The sequence below is a fragment of the Carassius auratus genome, chromosome 34 (assembly GCF_003368295.1).
Source record: "Carassius auratus strain Wakin chromosome 34, ASM336829v1, whole genome shotgun sequence".
NCBI classification, from domain to species: domain Eukaryota; kingdom Metazoa; phylum Chordata; class Actinopteri; order Cypriniformes; family Cyprinidae; genus Carassius; species Carassius auratus.
In genome coordinates, this window is record NC_039276.1 from 8,415,043 (window position 1) to 8,437,634 (window position 22,592).

The 22,592-nt window shown below is 36.0% G+C and overlaps 1 long non-coding RNA gene across 1 annotated transcript; it reads right to left on the reverse strand.

Moving 5' to 3' along the window:
* Nucleotides 1-1,994: 1,994 nt before the first annotated feature.
* On the reverse strand, nucleotides 1,995-14,488 carry LOC113053730 (uncharacterized). The gene is made up of 3 exons (XR_003277293.1): nucleotides 14,444-14,488; nucleotides 2,522-2,609; nucleotides 1,995-2,050 (listed from the first exon to the last, which is right to left on the reverse strand). It is a non-coding gene; the product is annotated as an uncharacterized LOC113053730 (long non-coding RNA).
* Between the last annotated feature and the right edge of the window lie 8,104 nt (nucleotides 14,489-22,592).

Consider the following 22,592-nt stretch of genomic DNA (forward strand, 5'->3'; position numbering starts at 1 on the left):
GTCCTCAAAGCTCATGTGAGTCATACACAATATTAAATCTTTTTCCATTGCACCATGACTTTATGCTTTGTACTGTACATTATTTCTGGTAAGTGACAAGACTTTTGTCTAAGCAAAATCTGACCTTTCTTTCCTAATTAAATTAAAAATCAAGGCATGATAAGATTTTATTTTGGTAAAATAAACAATCTAGATACCTTTGCCTATCATATAAGCCAATTCTGATTCCAAATGACCAACTAGAAGTCAAGTTATTATTTGTTGTTCCTACAACTTTGATAGGTGACAAGATTTTTGTCAGGGAATCTATATTTGAGAAAGACCAGCTTTGAGACTGCTTTGTGCAAAGTCAGGAGCTTTAACAGATAAAGATCATTTTACCGGATAGTGGAGTATTTTGTAGATTTATAGAATTTCAAGTTGATAGGAGTGTTGAAACAATCAAGACTGATACCACGGTTTAGTTAATTGTCAATATACACCAATAAACAACTCATAGTGCACATTTAATAAACATTTTGACAGTAACATTGTTCATTGAAACAGGGAGTTCACTTAAGTTATGTTTTAGAACTGAACATTGTGTCTTACCCTTAGTCATCTCTGAAAGTGTGCTATGGGAGACATATGGTCTTTTAAAATTTGATAGGTCTTCAAAGATGAACAGTGAGAAACTATTGCAGGAAGTGAACTAACTCTCATGATAGGCTGTCATGGAGTTTTCTTTTCATATGCAGCTACAGGGCTGATTGTTAGACTAAACAGTAATATAGCTAAATTTGACAGAGGACCAACTTGCATGCCCTTGACAGCATGCCTTTTTCCTCTCTCAAAGTATTCAGATTGATTTAGTCCATCTGTGCCATTTTGTCACTGCTGTGTTGAATCTTTCTTGCTTTGGCTATGGCTGCATGGACTCTTGCGCCGTCCTCATTGGACCTTCTCCAAAGATTGTGCTGAGACACGCATAATGACCTCCTTTGGGATTTGGGAATCTGTCCATAATGTCTATCTGTTGGCCTTTAATAGGTACCCACCTTCTCATGTGTAACAGTAAATCACTTGACTTGTGCAGAGTGCTGCCTTGTCTGTGTAAAATCCCAGTCATGCCACCACAGTGGCTGGAGGATTCAGATAAAGAGAGATCATTATTTGCAATCTTGTTCCATTAGAGCCTTCTTCAAATGGATGACTAGCAGAGACAATCTCTGACATCCCTGCTGTCAAAGGCAGAGCTCGAACACAAAGCAAGTGTTCTCAGAAAACTCATGAAACGTAATGCTGTACAGTAACAAAAATAGATGCTTGTTGAACATAAAAATAAAATAAAAATTAAGACAACTGTTTTCCTTTTGCTATTGAATATATTTACTAAACTATTGAAGAAGATGTCTTGACTAAATTCAATATTTAGTTGCAATTACTTAAAATCTACCATCATTATAACAACTGCCAGTTTAGAATTAGTAACTAAGCACTAAGCTTTGTATGCAAGAAAATTAGTTTTTTCCATTATTGACGTGTTTTAATGGTTCTATTATATATATATTATATATAAAAAATTATAATGGAAGTAGTGGGGTTCAGTGTTGTCTTGGACCCCATTGGCTTTCGTTGTTTCTGAAAAACAGTTCTTCAAAATATATTTTGAGTTCTGTATAAAAAAAGAGAACCAATCAGTTTTGGAATGACATGATAATGAGTAAATTATGACAGAATTGTTGTTGTTTAGTGAACTATCCCTTAAACTACTGACAGCTTCACATGAATATGCATCATCTGAACACTCAGAGAGAGAGCGAGACAGAGAGAGCGAGAGAGAGAGAACTGACCAGAAACCTTAGTACTTCATCCACGAAACAACACTCACCCAAGTGCTCATTTTAACAAAAAAATAAAATAAAATTGGGGGTTGCATGTCAAGAAACCACTAGTCAAAAAGTTGCTGAACCAACAACAGTATAAACATTAAAACAGTGCAACCACATTATCACCTCATGACCCAGTGCATGCATACTGGGTAAAGGGCAATTGGGACTTATAGTCAGACCTATTTAAAAGAATAAGCAAATGAATAAATAAAATAAAAAGAACTGCCTCAATCCAACTAACCTGCTTTAGTTTAACTTAAGTGCCATGTCTCTTAAAATGTAAAGTGCACTGCTTGACCTGAAAGCTAGAAATTCAGAATAAGAAATGGTATTCTCAGTGAAGTCAACAGATTTGTATATTTAACGCCATCCAACTTCTGATGTGCTTCTGGCCTGAAAGATTTTTCTCATTGCCAAACTCAGAGTATGCATGCATGCATAAAAAATAAAAAATAAAAATTCACGATAAGGTCTCATGAAGAAAAAGGCCAACTCAACTTTTTTTTTTTTTTATCCTGGAGCGACTTATAATGATCTGAAAGCTTGCTTAAAATGCAAATGTGAGGTTGGTCTTAAGCTTTCAAAGGTCAGAAATGAATGAGGAGCTTTTATAAAACTCAGTGTGACTTACTGTGTCTGGGAGCACATACCTGATCATTAATTCAAGCTCACATGGAGTCATTACCGGCACTCCTGATGAAATCCAGGGTCGTCTTACTGATCTCTCGGCACTTCTTCCTTGATTAAAAACAAATCTAACAAAGTCATTGGAATCTATTACAATCATGTCTGCCTGTCAAATATTTGGCATCCCCTACTGACTTCTATGCAAACTGTCATCAGAATATGCTAATACAATTATCTTGTTTGGGTAACATTATTACAGCACTGTGACATTAGACTACACTGTCAGCTTGTCATATTTGCGATCACAAAATTAAAAAGGACAGTGGCTAAATTACCTTTTTAAATATTAGTTTACATAGTAATTTATCTGGTTATTGTTAATAATAACGATATAAAAAAAAGAGAAAAAAGAAACTCTATAACTTTTAACATATTAAAATGATAAGTAGCAGCAAGAATAAGAGGACAGAAGTCACTGAAGAAATACAAAGTACATACCCTGAAATGAGTGGGATGAGGCCAGGTCACTGTCAAGAATATAAACTCATCTCCCTCATATGAAATATGGCGCTATAATTGGAATTTCATTCACTTTTCTATTCTAACATGTGAACAAAGCATTTCAGAAATGCAACAGTCAAATATAGCAAACTATGATCTTTTAAACTTTAATGACCTTTAATAAGCTCAAAGTTATCATGATCTTGGTCCTGGGTGAAATATGGTACAACAAATCCTAGTGTTTTGATACTGGGATTTTGAAATTCTTTCTTCACATGCACTATCCTTGATTCAGCTCACTGCTTGCATGTTTTCAACCTCCTGCCATTTACAGAGTGAAAACAATGATCTTCTAATCTTAGCTCTGTTGTTTTATATTTTCTGCTTATTCCATTTTACAAACTCAAGGAATAAATGAACCAATTTCAAACTCTAGGGATTGCTGTACACCAATCCTAGGACTTGACCGCTAATATCTTTTGAAAATGTACCTGATTATCTACCACTGTGTTCTCATTGTCTTTCCATTCTCACAGGCTACAGACGAAAAAAAAAAACATACTGTATGATGCAACTGGTGGAGGAAAAATTGTACCAACCCCATCACATTAAAAAAAAAACAGGAATGAAACATTTTGCCAATATTTTACATTAATTTGTATGCTTTGAGTTACGCAATATGTTGAGTTTTCACCCACAATTTTGAGTTGTCGGGCATAAGCAGTTAGTATGAAAAGTGCATAAGTTCGTAAGATCTTGTATAAGATTGTTGATGAATTCATGAACATGTTGACATAACCACTACCTGCCAGAGGTTAGTTAATATGAGGAGAGTCAGGAGACAGCTCGATACAAATGAGATGAACATTGAAAGTTAAAGGGGAGTCTAATTCTGTTGTATTCAATAAATGTAAAGACATCAAATTATGAATTGTTTTGAGGTAGTCACAGATCACAGCAGTGCATCTCTCAAAACTTTTCAGTGGTGGTGTTCCTCCACAGCGCACAAAAACAAATGTTAACTGCATAATTGAGATGTAAACTATGATTTACAACTCACAAATCAGTTGTAATGAATCGTTCAAAAATATTCATAAACCTATACCACTGTGACATTTTTCTGGGGAATCTTTCACTAAATGAATTTACCAGATCCATAAGTAGTACACCTACCCAATGTAATAATATGGCATGAAATTTTAATAAAAGAGACCAAATGCATTTGTTTTTTACAATATAAAATTTGATAATGTGAGAAATAACAATTGATTCTGTCTTTGACAATTGTGTTTTTCTGTTATGTGTTTCCTGAATGTTTGGTCTTGATTACTTCCTTTTCCATTAAAAAGTTTGAAAACTTCAAGTGTAATTGGTCATCACAAAAGGGTTATTATTATTCTCTCAATTAAAGTCCAGCACTAATATTTCAATTGCTCCTTTCACAAAATTGGTTTGATTTAATGACTCACCCTTCAAACCCTCAGCCAACTCTGTAATGTTTGTGGTTGGTAAAGTGACAGCTTTGTTTTAACTTTCTGCCACCAAATAAAGTGAAATCAAACACAACATCACTTGAGATGTTTTCTTCAGTAGGTGGATTTGAGTGATCAAGTGGAAGTACCATACAATATATAAATATCTCTCTCTCTCTCTATATATATATATATATATATATATATATATATATATATATATATATATATATATATATATATATATATATATATATATATATATATATATATATATATATATATATATATATTTCATATGCTGATCTTGAAAAAAAAAAAACTTTTTTTTTAGTTTTTTTTTCAAGATCAGCATTATTAAAACAATCTTTAGCATTACACAGAGCCATTAACAACTCTTTATTATACTGAAACACTGTCCTTCTTAATTGCTGGTATTTATTTAAATGTTGCTCAGATTAGTTATCAAATGCTAAGATGCCTATTTATATTTTGCTATTACTGTCAGTCTTCAGCTTATTTATAAGCCTTTCCAATTTAATTTTAATATATAATATTCATATTTTTTACCCATTTCTTTTATCAACCTAAGCTGTAAATGTTATTTATTCATTAACCTATGTAAAGCCAAACAAACTTGGCTACTCCTTCAAATTTATTTTTGAAACTAAATTTGAAAATGATTATTATATATATATATATATATATATATATATATATATATATTTAAGTTTGTATAAATAAATATATATAGTTTGGCTTAGCAAAAAAGTTTCTCACACAATTCCAATTGGTCTAGCAATCTCAAGCCAACTTTCACTGTGAACTCATTTTATTTTAGTTTGTGTATTTATGTTTATAGTTTGTGTCATTTGAAATATTTCACTGTAATTAAAACATTACACTTCAAAAATGTTTTTGTATTGTGGTAATTTTACCTTCCAGATAAAAAAAAAAAAAAAAAAAAAAAAAACACCTTTCGAAGAAAGTTTCACTTCTGCATTCTTACCACAAACAGTTGACTGTTGAGATCCTGTCAGCACCCTGCCAGACCCTGTGTGACAGTCCCTGTCTAAACTCTCTTTCTGATTCACTTTTTCCCTGCTGATATTTCTATATCAGCCCTATCAGTTAATGAGGCCCAGACTGTGGTTCTGCACCTGTGGAGCACTACAGAATCAATCTGGAGGACTGCACAGGGATCTTCAGCACCACGGACAGAGATTCAATCATCAGCCATGAGCGCCATCCGCCTGTACAGATTTCAGGTACAGTCGCTTTTGTTACCTTGATGATTAGCTCAAGGGTAGAGCCTCAGATCGAATTTCTGTTCTTTTACAATACAGGAACTCAGAACTACCTGTCTTGTAATGTAGCCCTACACCACAGCCTGTGGGTCCTTTTTGCTTGCACTTAAAACCTCCTGATCATTTTTCTAAAAATTTTACCTGATGGCTGAGTAATGGCAGCCGTTGAACCAAACGTCCTGAAATCCTATTTCTGTTAGTATTAACACCAAATGAGATCACATGAGCATTTCCAAACTTTAACCAGCAGACCAGATCCATAACCTCTTAAGCTCTGGGTGTAAATATGAAGGCTGGAGCAGTCAGTGGGAGCTACGTTTAGCATGACAGAGGCAGCCTTGACAGTTTTGTTGAGATATACGAGAAGGAAAAATGATTTCAACCACTTGCCTTCAGAATTCCTCACCATGTTTGTCAGAGCACCGCCTGCCATCCGTGGGTCTCATCCTCCATATTAGCCTGCCTGTCATGGCAATCAGTCCACTGTCTGGTCATTTCTCTCCATCACTATCTCATTATGAGTCGTCAGTGTTTATGTGGTCTTGACGGCCTTGGCAGGTAATGAAAGAATGCTGGGATGCATTTGGTCTCTGTCTCGCCCCACTCAGAGCGACTGGGCTTTTCTAATGAGGGATTGAGTGGGCGTAATGAGACAAGCCTGGTGTTCCAATGACATGACCTGCCTTTACACAGCTCACCATAATTTGAAAAAGTTCACTATTTCTATTTGCCTGTACCACATGTACGCTGTGGGCAAGAAACACTTGGGAATGCTTTAGGAAGTGCCGCACTGCAACCTCTGTGCAACCTATTAAGCTGCCTGAACCAACATACCATCTTGTTAAAAATGAATTTCAACCTACTTTCCTAGTGATTTCCTCATCTAATTAGAAGCAAATTACAGAAATGCAGGATGCAGTCACGTTGATGATAATGCATACCTGCACAATACCTAAAAATAGAAGTTCACTTCCTGCTTCAATGTAAATTAATCCTTGCTAATTAGCAGTAAATAATGAATTCTCTGAATTCACTGCGTCCCGCTGAGCTGGATAACATCAGGTATTGTTCATAGTACATTAGCATTTCAGAGACATTGAAGTATAATGCGTAAATGAACTTCATTAGATACTGTCAGGTTCTTGCTCGTGTGATGATAACTGTTGGATCTCTCGCCTTCTGTGATAGTAAATCCCAAAAATTGATTAATTAATTTGCAGCCATGTGACGGAAAACACAAAACAATTGATTGTTCCTACCACCCATCAACTGATGTCCCAGCGGACCTCAAATGTAGTTTTTATGGGCGAAGACCAAGCTGCAATTTCTCCCGTGTCTAAATCTGTTGAGATGTGTACCCTCGAGAGTCCTCCTCACTTCCATGGTATAGCATTATTCCCTTATCTCTAGTTCTTCCTTCCATTTCTAGACCGCACTACATCACTTCCCACTGACAGGAAGAAAGAACAGAAACAATGGAAGCAGGCTTTCAGAACTGTAGAAAGTCAGTCTCATTTTCATTTTCATTCTGATCATCCCAACAATAGCCATTTAAATACTGCCTTGCTCTGGTCACATCTTGCTTTCAGCCACATTTTTATGGTCATTTGATGACTGCCATGATCTCACCGAGCTCATTAAGTGCATTGGGATACACTTGTGTCAGATCATATAACGTCAAATTTTAAGTAAACTACTTTGAATGGGAAATATTTGATCATTATGAAACAACCATAACTGAGTTACTTTTAAATTTGCATTTATTTTACTTGAGCTCTCACTCAATGCTAATCATGAATCTAAGTGGGTCTCATCCACTAATAAATGACATCTAAGTTCAGGGTTCTCACACACATTTGGTTTTTATCCACATTCTATTATTCTAACATGTTATTTATTTTATATACATATTAGGTACATGTTTTATTAATTTAATTAACATTTTAACAACAATAATTAGACAGACAGCCAGATAGACAGATAGATAGACAGACAGATAGATAGATAGACAGATAGAATTTATTATTAATATTAAATATATTTTTAAAAAAAATCTTTAAAAATATGATTGTGAACTCAGCTGAGATTTCAAACTTTCCAGAACATATTATTCAATTCTATAAAAATGTATGTCTTGTATGAAGTCTCCCATGCAGCTAAACTCCAGGCTGAGATGACTAAGACAAAGACACAGAGCTCTACCGCTCAAGGGAGCTCCAGTGAGCCTGATTAGTGCATTCACAGAGCGAGTTGAGAAATCGATTGCTGACCCCGGCTCCCTGAGATGCACACCATCACTCAGAGGCCAAGAGCCCCACCATCCCCCCCACAAACACAAACTTTCAAAGGAGCCCCATGAGCAGCAGCAATTTGTGCTCCCTCACAATGTGGAGAAATCATGGGAGAGAAGAAAAGACTCAATGCCCGAAGTGAAGCGTGCCTACATTTGTCTCACAAAAGCATGTCTATGTATTTCTGTAGTTTATTATAGGAACACATCTCCACAGGGGTTGACAACATAAACATGAGAGTACTCTTTGGGAGAACCCGATGGGGAATATGACAAGCACAGCTGATTTTATGGGGTTGTTTTGTGTATGTTAAAACTTTTAAACTAAAGCTATAACTCTTTAAAAAAAAAATAATAATAAAAAAAAAAAGGAAGAAAAAAAAAAAAACCGAATGCTTTTGGGTCCAGAATAAACATTTAAACAATATATTAGGGATCTAAGAACTGACACATCAATTTTTGTCAAACAACCTTACCAGGTATTGGATACAAGGGGAAAATAACCATTGCAGATTATTTGCTCACATCTCATTTTCTTTCTTTTCTTAAGCTTCATTTATAAACCAAAGCACAACATTTTTAGTTGAATATTTCATCAAGCTTGAAAACATTCTTGAACTAATCAATATCTTCCACCTCCTGCAGGTATAGTGGCTCCACACCTTTACTCAATCTCTATTTGTCAAAAGGAACAAGTCACCTAAATATAGTGCAAAAACTCTTTATACAAAGTTATGGATTTTTCAAAAGATGTAACAAATTGTTTATTTTGTTTCAATTTAAAGACAATTTGAGGTTCCGGATTAAGAAAGAGGAAATAAGTTTATTTTATGTACCGTATGAGCTTCAGAGAATCATTCTCTAAATGAGTTGTACAACATGGCACAATATAAAAGCATGTTGCATTAAAGAAAAATACTATTGTAAAGGGACTTCAAAAGCTCGCCATGTTTTTGTCTTCCATTTTTTGTCATTATTCAAAGTAAGTTTTGTTCATTTCCACATGCAACAATGTGCTGTTGAAATCTTTTGTTTATGAATGTCACACTTGCATAACCATTATTCATTGTGAGACTGTAATGGGCAAGATGGTATTTAAAGCTAATTTGCATATTCGGAAGTCAAAAATATGCATGGAAACCAAGCTGTTTCGGCTTTTTTTTTTTTTTTTTTTTTTTGAGAATTAAAAAGGAAGTAAGGATTTTCAGAAGTTGTTGCAGTCAAAGGTTTGGGGGAAAAAAAATTCGCTCTGAGAGGGTCACTTGATGATAAATGAAACGGCACAATGAATACCTGTATCTGCTTTACAAAATGGATGAAAAAAAGAATCTTATAAATTGTATTACAACTACTATGTCACCATTCATTCATGTTAATCAAATGTGCTGATTTGTACATGCTATTTAGGTAATGTATGAAATTATGTTTTCTCCCATATAGGACCACAAACCACCTGCTATCTGCAGCAGCACAACTTCAATACTACCGATTTCCATTAAAAAAAGAAAAAGAAAAAATAAATAAATAAAGCAGCACAACTGTTTTCAATATTGATAGTAATAAAAATTTCTTAAGCACCAGCCCAGAATATTAGAATAATTTCTGAAGGATCATGTGACAGTGAAAACTATAGTAATGCCTCCTGAAAATTCAGTTTTCCCATCACATGAATTAATTATCTAAAATGTATTCAAATAGAAAAGTCATTTTCAATTGAAAATATATTTGACAATTTAAATGTGTTTTTGAACAAATTAAAGCAGCCTTTGGTGATCTTTATAGAGAAAAAAAAAACTACCAAACCCAACATTTTTAATTATGGTGTACATCAAAACTCATGTAACACTGCTCAGCCAGTCAAATTTGAGGACCAGAACGAACTGTTGCATAAATTAAAATAATTTGCTAGAACTATTGATGTTGATTTAGTTGCAGCTCTGATGAATTTAATGAACTATTCGGTGAACGATTCATGGTAAAACAAAAAACAAAAAAACAAATACATTTTCAAACAGATTACTGACAAACCTCAAGCTATCATTTAGATTGGTCCGGATTCTCCACAGAGCGCCAGAGAAACAATGCAATGCTTTTCATTGGAATCAGCTACTCTAACTGATGTCATTCGCTCACTTTGCAATATATCCACTGGCACTGCAGCCTTGGTGTGCACGTACAGGCGGTAAGGTAATGGGATTACGATGTGAACAGAATCTGCTGGACATCCTGCCGAGTAAAGGGCTTTGGGAACACGACAGTGGCTGGGCCGTAACTCATCCCTATTGCCTCATTTGTCAAAGTCCGTGTCTGCACCGAGGCAGAAAATGAGTTGCGTCAATGGCGGTGAAATTAGGAGGTAAAACAAGGTCTTATGAAGTCAGCGACTGGTAGACTTGTCAAATGGATGCTGAATTTCAATGGACAGGACTGATTAGGATAGACAAGCTTCCACTTACATAAATGACATAAGAAAACTTCAAAAGGCTCCTGTGATAATTCAAGGAGACATCTGAGACTGAGAACAACAGAGTAAGAAAGTGAGCCACAAGGTGGAGACTGAATTTTGTCATATTAAAACTGTCATAATAAAAGTCTATACTTTAATTGGATTGGGCAGGCCATTATCAGCTGATACAAAAGCCAATGCGACAATTCTCCCATGGGCCTTCACCAGTGCCTCATGTTTTCAACTAGTGCCTGAGACTCAGCTAGAATGTTCCACTAATTATAAATGACCTCAAATGATCTTAGGGTTGATGTATTTATGCTGCAGAATATAATTTTGTGGCCAGAGGGACACGTTGGTATATTAGCAAATTTTGCGTATACAAATGTGATGTGAATGAGAAGCGATTTCCTGCATCACCATGCATTTCTTTGAATCTCCACTTTAAGATTCAGTACCTGTGAAGGTGACATTGAAACATCAAATGAGCAAGAGCTGGTATCTCCAAATTATAAAGTCAAATCACACTGAATAAATTGCTACAATATTCTCAGCTCAGACTGGCAGTGTCTACTTTTTCTAAGTAAGCTCCTAATTAGCCCACAGTGTGCATGTGATGTGTTGCATACTTAGAGAGGGACATGGCATGTCACTTCAAGTTGAAGTACCACACATAGATGAGATCAGTGATCTTTGCTCTAGACACCATCTCTAATGGAATGCTTATTATTTAGAGGTGTTTCCTCCAGCAAGTCTATTAAGATAGCTGCTAAGAGCCTATTTTCAAAGCAAAGTAGAAAACATTTGTGCACTGATTGAATTTCAACTCTTGTTGTATATTAAAGAGCTGAGGAGCAGATGTATGCACTGAGAATTTACCAAAAAAAAAACACAAAGTAAATCACTAAGGCCAGGAGCTCTCAAACCTACAAAAATGTCTGACAGTATATCAGGATTGTTTGATTCGAGAGACTCTTGTCAAATATTTGATGACATTCACATGTCAGCTGTGACCTTAGAATCAACATGAGCAAGCTTCACTTTGTCAATTTGTTCCATATATTTTTTACTTAAAAAAATACCATCATTATAACGTTACAAAAGTTCAAGAAGTTAAATGTGGTTTTGCGTGTTTGCTGGAAACATAATGAGCAGTGATGGACTGCTGAACTTTATTCTCATTAAAATATCTACTGTGAAAAAATTAGAGAATGAAAAATGTCAAATAAATTAAGTGGAAAAAACTATGACATAAATATGAATGGCACATCTTGATTTAAACCATAGTGAAGAGATTTAAAATGATGATGCTGTGTGAACTCTAACAAGGTTTGAAAGGGGTTTTTGGGTCACTAGTTGGCTAACCCCAGGCCTTTAGCAGGTCAAGGAAATGAAGTCACTCAGTGAGGCATGTCTTATTGTGACAACACACCTGTGATCAAGCTAATGTCTGTGTAGAAAAAGCAAATATATATATATATATATATAGTACTTTTTGTGTAGTGAGTTGCATGTAACATTTATCACCTAGTGTGCTTTTTAGTGACCCATCTTGTTGTTGCGCTTGTGTGACACCAGTGCTCTGCCTCTTTCATGCTAACAAGGCCCAAATTCACATTTTGGTCTTCACTGAGAACTCAGCCACCTATGAAAACAATGTCTCAGCTTCCTGATTGCATCAGTATCAATGACCTTGAGCTAAAAGAGCATGTAGCACATCTAATGATGGGGACGAAACTCACAGTCAAAAGTAAAGAAATTTAATGGAGAGGTACACTATTTGAAGCAACAAAAAAACTTTTATCTTTTTAATGTCTTTTCATGCTTATGTATTAGGTGATTTAAGTATCCAGAATGTTGATAGAATTAAACAGTATTTTCACACTCTTGGATTTTGCTTGTATAAAAAAAATGTAAATATTCTGATTACAAGTTATAATTACTTTTGATTTTATTTGATTTTAGAGTCTTCACTGACACTGCTGTCTCCTTGGTACACCAGTAAAAATGTTTATTTCACTGATTGTTTAGACTTTCAAAGTCTTAATGTAGTCATATTTTTATTATGGATTTTAATAAATTTAGGATTAAGGGTTAAACAATAAAAATATGCTAGTTTATTACACGGCTCTGTGAAATTCGACATTCGCGACATTCTGAGGCATGTTATCCTTCAATAAAAAAAATAAAATAAATAAAAGGTATAAGACTATCTCATTCTTATTCCAAGGTCACCGTAGCCACCAGATCCAGTCTGTATCCAGATCAGATTGTGGATCAGCACCTAGAATCACCCTCGACAGCCCTAAATGTCAGCAGAGATCAGGAAAACTAGATGAGCCCCAGAGACAGTTCCAGTCCAAAGACACCACACCTCAGCCATCTGGACAAGACCACAGGAACCAGAACAGTCCTCTGCACAATCTGACCTTTGTTGAAGCCTGCAACTAAACTGCTGGATTTGTCTGGCCAGAGAAGAACGATGGAGTTTTGGTTCCTTCGACACACAATTTAATAATGTAAAGCTGCTATGACACAATGTGTGGTGTAAAAAGCACTGTGTTAATACAGTGACGAGTTTACGTGACTCCATTCAGTTTAACTTTTTTTTCTGTCTCATTTTAAAGATGTATTTGTGAACAGTAGTAATATTTGTAAATGTTTGCAAACATTGTCTAACTTGGTCTTTTTTTTCCCCCTTAAGTTCATTATACAAATGTTTAAAATAAATTTTGCAGTTGTATTACAGATATATTGGGCCCTATCATACACCCAGGTGCAACGCATGTGTGTTTGCTAGTTTCAGTCCGGCGCCATTCACATTTTCCCATCCAGCGCCATTAAATTAGCAAAAGCATTTGTGCCTATGAGCATGCTGGTCTTAATAATAATAAAAAAAAAATAAAAAAAAAAAAATAAAAAAAAAAAGAGTGTTCAGGCGCAATGCTATTTTAAGGACATGAAAATAGACCACGCCATAGACCAACTCAAACCTGGTCTAAAGTCAACAGCGCAATTTGTTTTTTTGTTATCTAAAGAGCAAGTTGGTAGAAAATGCGCCTCTGGGCGGGTCCACAGTGCAAGTTGACTTTGCTTAATACACGGAGGGATGTGCATCATACAAACATGCCAAATATTAAAAACAAAAGGATTGTGGAGTAAAATATTATTGTTATAGGCTACATAAATATAAAAATGTAATGATGGATAGTCATTGCATGTGTGGTGAAGCAGGTGAGTATTTACTCTAGTTCAAATATTCGTGATTATGCAACTCCGATTTTATCTGGGTGGGAGATCCCAGGCCAGGTCAAAGGGGTTTTCCCACACGGCTACTCAAATAAGTGAATATTCTTAGAGCAGAATTACTAGAAACACAAATTTTATTAACCAAATAGTCAGGTAATTTTACTTTCAACTGGCTACATTTCCTCAGGTTACAAATAAAAAAAAATAAAAATACAATTAAGGCAGGGAAAACAGTGATCAGTTGAGCTGGACTGAGACTCTAAAAATAAAACATTAAAACAAAATTTGTTAACCCATGTTATATGGTCTCATTTTATCAGTCAGGATAACTATTTGTATTACTCCAATATCCAAAAAGAAACCACAATATATAAGCATTTTACACCGACAGTATTAAAATGCTAATATACTAACCTCACAATAAAACGAATACCTCTGAGACTTTGGCAGATCACACACCATTAAAGGGCTACAATCATCACCATATACTTCCATAGATTGCAAACGCTCATGTGCAGTGCATGAGAATTTAACACCTAAAAGACCAATTGTATTACGTATATTCACTGGCTTTTAACCGGTCATTGGCTTTGAACCAAATCAAATACAAATGACCAAATAAAATGTTGATATTCTCTTCCAAAAATGGCTAACATTAAAAAAAAAAAACACACACCTACCAGCAATTGTTCTCCCAACGACCAACAACCACCTGCACGACAAACCATTGAACGCAACTCATCTACTAATTGGAAGCACGTGCTTATTTCAAGGGTTACCTTACCTATCATAATAGGAACGACAGCGCCTCCCAGTGGCTTGGCTACACATGTATTAGAAATAGAGACTACCTTTTTGCAATTCAGCCTATTACTATTTATAATCAGGATGCGATTTGTGAAAAAAAAAGATAATGAGAACATGAACTATATGACATCATGCACTAATTAGAATATTTATGAAGTAAGTGCGTCGTATTGTATTGCCTCCCTATGCTCACATATTGCAATTTAATTTAGCCATTTAATTTAATTCTCAATAAAACTGTTTTTATTACTATATTTTAATGTTTCTGTTGTCAGACAATGGAATGAATATTACAATGACTGAAACGCAGTCCAATAAGACTACACAACCAGCTCTCAAACATTAATCTGCACTAATGAAATCAAATACACGATAAAGTCAGTGGTTGTGCTGTGATTGATGTCAGCTATACTTGCTTGTAAAATAGAGTTAGAAGCAACAGAATGTATTTTTTTATTTTTTTTTTATTTTATTATTTTTTTACTGAAAGTAGCTACTGTTCCTCTCTGCGCTCGCTGAACACAGCAGACACAGAGAGACCTCGCGCTCGTACGGCAGCACCAGAGAGTCTCAGAGACTAAATAATGATTTTCCAAAAAGTCACTAGATTTGTCACTAGTCGCTCTTTTGGAAAAAGGCGGCAAATCTAGCGACAAAGTCACCAAGTTTACAACTCCACTGCACAGTGGACCCGGCTTTAACCGTCTAGCAAGTGTTGATAAGCTATTACTCGTGAGGTGTAACCAATCAGATAGCGCCGTATATATATATATATATATATATATATATATATATATATATATATATATATATATATATATATATATATATATATTATCTGACTCATTGCGCAGAGCTTTGGTGGGTTCCTGCTTGTCCTGTATGATATCAATTGGTTTCTTCGCTTGAGAAGCGTTCAGCTTATCCGGCAACAAATTCCATCATGTAAATAGTGATCCACCCTCGCGTGAGACAAAACTGGAGCACTTTAAAGGGATAGTTAACCAAAAAATGGAAATTTGCTGTTATTTTATTGACCCTCAGGACATCTCAGATGTTAGTTACTTTTTTGTCTTCACCCTTACGAAAGGAAAATATATTTACCGATATATTTCTTAAAATATATTGTGATATATTGTAATATATTATTTTTATTTTCTAATATTTTATATATTTGAATAAATTTTATAATATATTGATGATACATATATAATATATTGCAAAATATACAAATGATTGCCACTTTCAATATATTGCAATATATTGGAAGAAATAAATATATATAAGAATATATGCCTAATATATTAAATGATATTTTCCAATATACTGCAATATATTTTTGTTTCATAAGGGCAGTAGAACAGTAAAGAAGAATTTTATCTGAAACCGTGATCATTGGCGATTCTTACACTTCGCATTTGTGGCAGCTGGTTTTTGATTAACTTCATAAGGCCTCAGATGTGTCCTCAGGAGTCTTTGGTCATTTGGTCTTGTCTGTATATGTGGTTATTTGATTTTCAAAAGCAGTTTATGAATTGCAATGTTTTCAAAGACAATGTTTTCGCCTAAAAATTACATTAACTGTTTAATTGAAGAAAAAAGTTTGAACATTGCCAGGTCGCCTTCTGTGTGAAAGCAACCACGTCCCAGAATTGATTACTGAATTGAACCCGGGTCGGGGACCTAGTAACATTGGGGGGGTTCGACCCGGGACGAGCGCTGTGTGAACAAAAGCCACGACTCTTTTATCGGCTGTATTGAAGGAAGATCAACATTCGCGATTAAAACAATTTCAAACATGGGGTAGAGAGTCAAATGTTTTCAGAGAAACAAATTTTTGACTCTTTGCTTTGTCCACTTGTTTGCTCTCCAGTTTATTTGATAGATGCTGATGCAATCGAAGGAACAGTAAAAAATTGTATCATTATAATTAATCTCGTGGCAGAAAAATTTTATCATCACTCAAAAATCAGTAATGCCAAAATGACATAACTAGATGTCTTCCCTAAACACCATGTGAAAGTGAAGTGACAATCAGCCAAGTATGGTGACCCATACTCAGAATTTGTGCTCCACATTTAACCCATCCGAAATGCACACACACAGAGCAGTGAACACACACACACACACACACTGTGAGCACACACCCGGAGCAGTGGGCAGCCATTTATGCTGCGGCGCCCTGGGAGCAGTTGGGGGTTCGATGCCTTGCTCAAGGGCACCTAAGTCGTGGTATTGAAGGTGGAGAGAGAACTGTTCATGCACTACCCCCACCCACAATTCCTGCCGGCCTGGGACTAGAACTCACAACCCTTCGATTGGGAGTCCAACCCTCTAACCATTAGGCCACGACTTCCCCCTTTTTTTTATATAAAAATTTCATAAACATTTTGTACACATAAATTTTTCTTCTAATGTGCACATGAACAAAGTATTCATACATAAACAGTATGCAAAGCATTTTTGTGGTTTCAGTGAACGATGGCTGGATACGAAATCTTTCAATATAGTGGGGTAAGAAAGAAATTAAAAGTCCTTGGAATTCATCACAGTTGGATCATATCATTTATCTGAAAGTGTGAATAATTATTTTTCAACCATGTAAATTCAGGAGCTAAATTACTTTGTTTAACAGAGTTTTCCTAATAGCATTAATAAGGGTTGTTGCGTAACTGACCAAACTTTGGTCATTGGAGTGAGATCTATATCTAAAAGGCATGCTGGACATGGCTAAAATCAATGAGAAACTCTTTAGATATGCTCCCATTTCAAATGTGACAGAGTTCACTTCGCTTCACGAGTCTTGATTATAAAGGGGAAACCCTTTCAGATACTCAGTGCTATTGAGTTGCAGGAAATGGCTTTTGGGATGCTTTGATATTAATAACTTGTTAGTTGCAAATTATGAGATTTGCCTTTTGTTATGAACAGTCTGTGGACCATTAATTGGTGTTGGACGTGATGACATGATGCTATAAAATGCTGACAGTTATTCTGTCCCGAGGAAAAGCTGTTCATCATGCAATCATGCCAGAGATGGGAAGCTATGTCACTGGCTAATGCAAATTAAGCCTGTTTCTCATTCAAATATATGTCTTTCAAGGTCTCTCAATTTAAGTATTAGGGAAAGCAGAGCCTTTTTTTTAGACAGAGCACTTAGTTTAAATCCCAGGCTTCACAATGTCTGTGTAACTCCACAGAGACCTTCCACACTCACAGCTTAAAAAAAATCCATTGTGCGAAACCTAAGTCATTATACTTCAGACACACAAAATGTTTTGTTTGTTTACAAAATGTAAATGCCAGATCAAATCCCACAGGACTATGAGTGTTCCTGTAATGGCAAAGGATATGGAAATCCAACTTAATTCCACTGTATGAGCAAAGCACCAAGCTTCATCCACACAAATTCTGCCTTCTGTTCTCTGAATGCACACTAAGCATCTCACAAGTAAAATTCTCAGTCCCTTCATTGAACATAAATGAGTAATAAACTTCAGAATGGAGTTCTGATATAGTGCTGATAAATGTACCCAAAATCATCGGTAGAGAACAAAACAACCAAGATCAACCCTGTATCAAATACTGTAACATTTAATCAAATCCAGTATGATCATTTTAAGTGCACAGTAATCTCCAAAAAAAAAAAAAAAAAAAACAATTATTGTGAATTGTCTGCTTTATTAAACAGGTTTATTAAAGTAAAAAAAAAAAATAATAATAATACAAAAAAAAATAATGGAATCTCTCCATGCTGTAATTCAATTCAAGTTTTTTTTTTTTTTTTTTTAAATTTCAGCTAAATTTCATTGCCTTGAAAAACAGAGTTGTGTAAAGTAATGTTTCAATATTAGTTTTGATTTACATTTTTGTGATTGGTTTAAAAAAAACAAGCATTTGAATAAACTACCTTAAAAAAAAAAAAAAAAAAAAAAAAAAAAGATATTATTTTAATTTACCCTCGCAACAACTAGAAAAGGTGTGATTTCTAGAGATTTCTTCATCCAAACAATGGACAACAATGGTCTATGGAGTCAAAAAGGTTTAGAACCACTGGTTTATAAAAAAGCAGTAGAGAAGCTTTCTATATTTAATCTACTTCATATGTTGTATTAAATATTTAATTCTTGCTGAACCAAAATCAGAACTTAACAACTGATGTGTTTCACTGTGTTCTGCTCACACCGAAGGAGAAAATGTTCTATGGTAAAGCTAAATGCTGCTTAATATTGCGATTATAACACCTAGTCCTATCATGCAAGCTAAACTACCTGGTTAAACCAGTGACTGCTATGAAAGGGCAGCTGACAAACAGGGAAAGCCGTAGGTGACAGCTAGGAAAGACTGCTGAGAGGAGTGAATAGACCTCATCAGGGCTGGCATAGGTTTACTACCCCTGCCAGAAGGACCAATCACTACAAAGTGCAAAGGTTCCACCAATCTTTGGACCAATCATAGGACTAACAGGACAAAAACTACAGCTACTACTTTGGCTGGGCGAAGATAACGGAGTAGGGTCTTAAAATCCATCAGGGCAGGAAGAAGTACTTGAGAAAGCTTACTGAGGTGCCTCTGTTTGACCAAAACTTCCTCAGAGGTTGGGCAAATCAGTTGGGTGAATCCCAATAGTGGAACATACACCACAGTCAACAGGGTATCAGAACCCCAGACAAAGCCCAACTAGGCACGAACATACAGTGAACAGGGTATCAGAACCCCAGACAAAGCCCAACTAAGCACAAACTTACCCACACGGATTAACCCAGAAGCCACCCTGCAGTAAAAAGGAAGATGGATGGAATGAGACCTCAGGCACTTTGGCCTAAATCCTGCTACAATGAGTAAGCAAACATTGGCATGCATTTCATTCAACTGCTAGAATGACTGAAAGAAGATGTAGAAAGGAAACTGGAGAAGATTATCTACACCTATGGGGCACAAAGGTTTGGAGGGAAAAACAAGAGGGTGAGGTTACATAAGGAGCAGGGAGGCCAGCCAAAGTCCAGGAGACAACAAGAGATTCACAAACTTGTGAAAGGAAGAGACTGAGAAAACAGTGGAAGAAGGCCACTGAAGCAGAAAGGAAAGGCCTAGAGTACTACAGGGTGATATGAAACATTGCCTTGCAATGCTATGAAGAGCAGAAAGCAACAAAATGAGCGAACCAAGACTACCTATAGAGATCATCACAAGTTTGTCAGTAGTCCCTTTAGCAAGGAGAAGACCAGTGCCCTTAAAGTACCAATAGTGGATCTTAAGGACAACAACTTTGTCAACATCCGAGAAAGGCAGGCATAGGTGGCTTCTCGTGATGTTTGGAACATTCTAGCATGATTCGGCACCAGTTGCAAAAGCCAAAAAGTAATGTGGTGTTCTTAGATCTTGCCAATGCTTGTGGGACAGAACCACATAAACTGCTGTGGGCAGCATTCAAATTCTTCCATGTTCCACAACGTAACAAAGTTGATTAAAGTCTACTTTTGGGATCTTCAGGTCTGTATTACCATACAGGATAAGACTACCACCTGGCAGCAGCTGGAGGTTGGTATAATGGCAGGTTCTACCATCTCTCCACTGGGATTCACTATGGCAATGGGGATCATAATTTGGGCATCCTGGTTGGAAGGGAACGTTTGAAAAATGGATTGCAGCTTCCTCCAAACAGAGCATAAATGGATTATATGACTACCATGACAATGAATAAAGCATGTACTAAGCGCCTGCTGGATAAGCTCCAGGAAAACATCAGATGGGCAGAAATGGATTAAACCCAGAAAAATCTTGCAGCATCTCCATTGACAAAGGCAGACTTACCAATAATAGGTTCTGGGTAAAGGGAGAGCCAATACCAACGGTCTGTCGGGGATCTAGGAAGGAGGACCCAATTGCAGTGTGAGATAAGGGTTTATTGACAACAGACTGATACAAGAGGGCAGTGACATGCACAATAGATACCACAACAGGAACACCGTAAACGGAAACAGTTAGGGAAGGCCACTGGGACAGCTTCAGGACATGGAACTACACAGAACCAGACAAAACAAGAGCACAAAACCAACGAGAGAGGGAGACACAGACAAAAATTCAGCCATATACACAGACAGCAAAGAGAGGGTTACAGATGGGGTGACAATGACCACAAAAGGGTAAGGGGCACTATACCTGACCAAACCTGTCTGAAATTGATACCAGTTATCTAAAAAGATGCGGAAAAAACACACTAACAAAAATCTGAATTCAATTAAATTCAATTCAAATTTATTTGTATAGCGCTTTTTACAAAACAAATCGTTACAAAGCAACTTTACAGAAAATTATGTTTCTACAATATTTAGTAGTAGCTAGTAGTTTGTGTAATGTAAATCCCGTGGCGAAACATAGAAACAAAATACAGACATCATTAGCATAGCTGCTGATCCAACAAAGTAAAATTAGTTTAACTCAAGCTAATGGAATAAAAATGCACCTTTGATCAGATGCAACTACACTCACAATTTAAAAGATACATTATTCGAATGCTTGGCGAAAGAGATGTGTTTTTAATATAGATTTAAACAGAGAGAGTGTGTCTGAACCCCGAACATTATCAGGAAGGCTATTCCAGAGTTTGGGAGCCAAATGTGAGAAAGCTCTACCTCCTTTAGTGGACTTTGCTATCCTAGGAACTACCAAAAGTCCAGTGTTTTGTGACCTTAGGGTGCGTGATGGGTTGTAACGTGGTAGAAGGCTAGTTAGGTACGCAGGAGCTGAACCATTTAGGGCCTTATAGGTAAGTAATGATAATTTGTAACTGATACGGAACTTAATAGGTAGCCAGTGCAGAGACTGTAAAATTGGGGTAATATGATCATATTTTCTTGACCTCGTAAGGACTCTAGCTGCTGCATTTTGGACTACCTGTAGCTTGTTTATTGACGAAGCAGAACAACCACCTAGAAGTACATTACAATAGTCCAGTCTAGAGGTCATGAATGCATGAACTAGCTTTTCTGCATCAGAAACAGATAACATGTTTCGTAGCTTGGCAATGTTTCTAAGATGGAAGAATGCAGTTTTTGTAACATTGGAAATATGATTTTCAAAAGACAAATTGCTGTCTAATATAACACCCAGATTTCTGACTGTTGAGGAAGTAACAGTACCTTCGTCTAGTTGCAGATTGTAATCTACAAGATTCTGTGTAGTGTTTATTGGTCAAATAATTAGTATCTCTGTGTTATCCGAATTTAATTGGAGAAAATTATTTGTCATCCAGTCTTTTACATTTTTAACACACTCTGTTAGCTTAGATAATTGGGAAGTTTCATCTGGTCTCGTTGAGATATATAGCTGAGTATCATCAGCATAACAGTGGAAGCTAATTCCGTATTTTCTAATAATATTACCAAGGTGCAACATGTATATTGAAAATAGAAGGGTACCTAGGATGGATCCTTGTGGCACTCCATATTTTACTGATGATAAATGAGATGACTCCCCATTTAAGTAAACAAAATGGTAGCGATCGGACAGGTAGGATCTAAACCATCTTAGAGCCTGCCCTTATACCTGTATAGTTTTGTAATCGATTTATGAGTATGTCATGATCTATGGTGTCGAACGTAGCACTAAGATCAAGTAAGACTAGAAATGAGATGCAGCCTTGATCTGACGCAATTAAGGAGCAGGTCATTTGTAATTTTAACAAGTGCAGTTTCTGTGCTATAGTGGGGCCTAAAACCTGACTGAAATTCTTCATACAGATCATTTGAATCTTCATTGTACAAAAATTCCATCGATTTATCACTTGCTTAATAATTTGGAATGCGGTGTATAGCTAAGGACAGGTAAATGCAAGATGACTTAATCCACAGACTCACTTTCCCATTTGAAAGTGTAGTCACCAATCTGCACCCAGACCTGGTTTTCTGGTCCAACTCCTGTAGGATTGTCATAATAGTTGAACTGACAGTCCCTTGGTAAGAGGCTATTAATGAGGCCTTTGAAAAGATGAAACTGCCATATGCCACTTTGGCAGCTGAG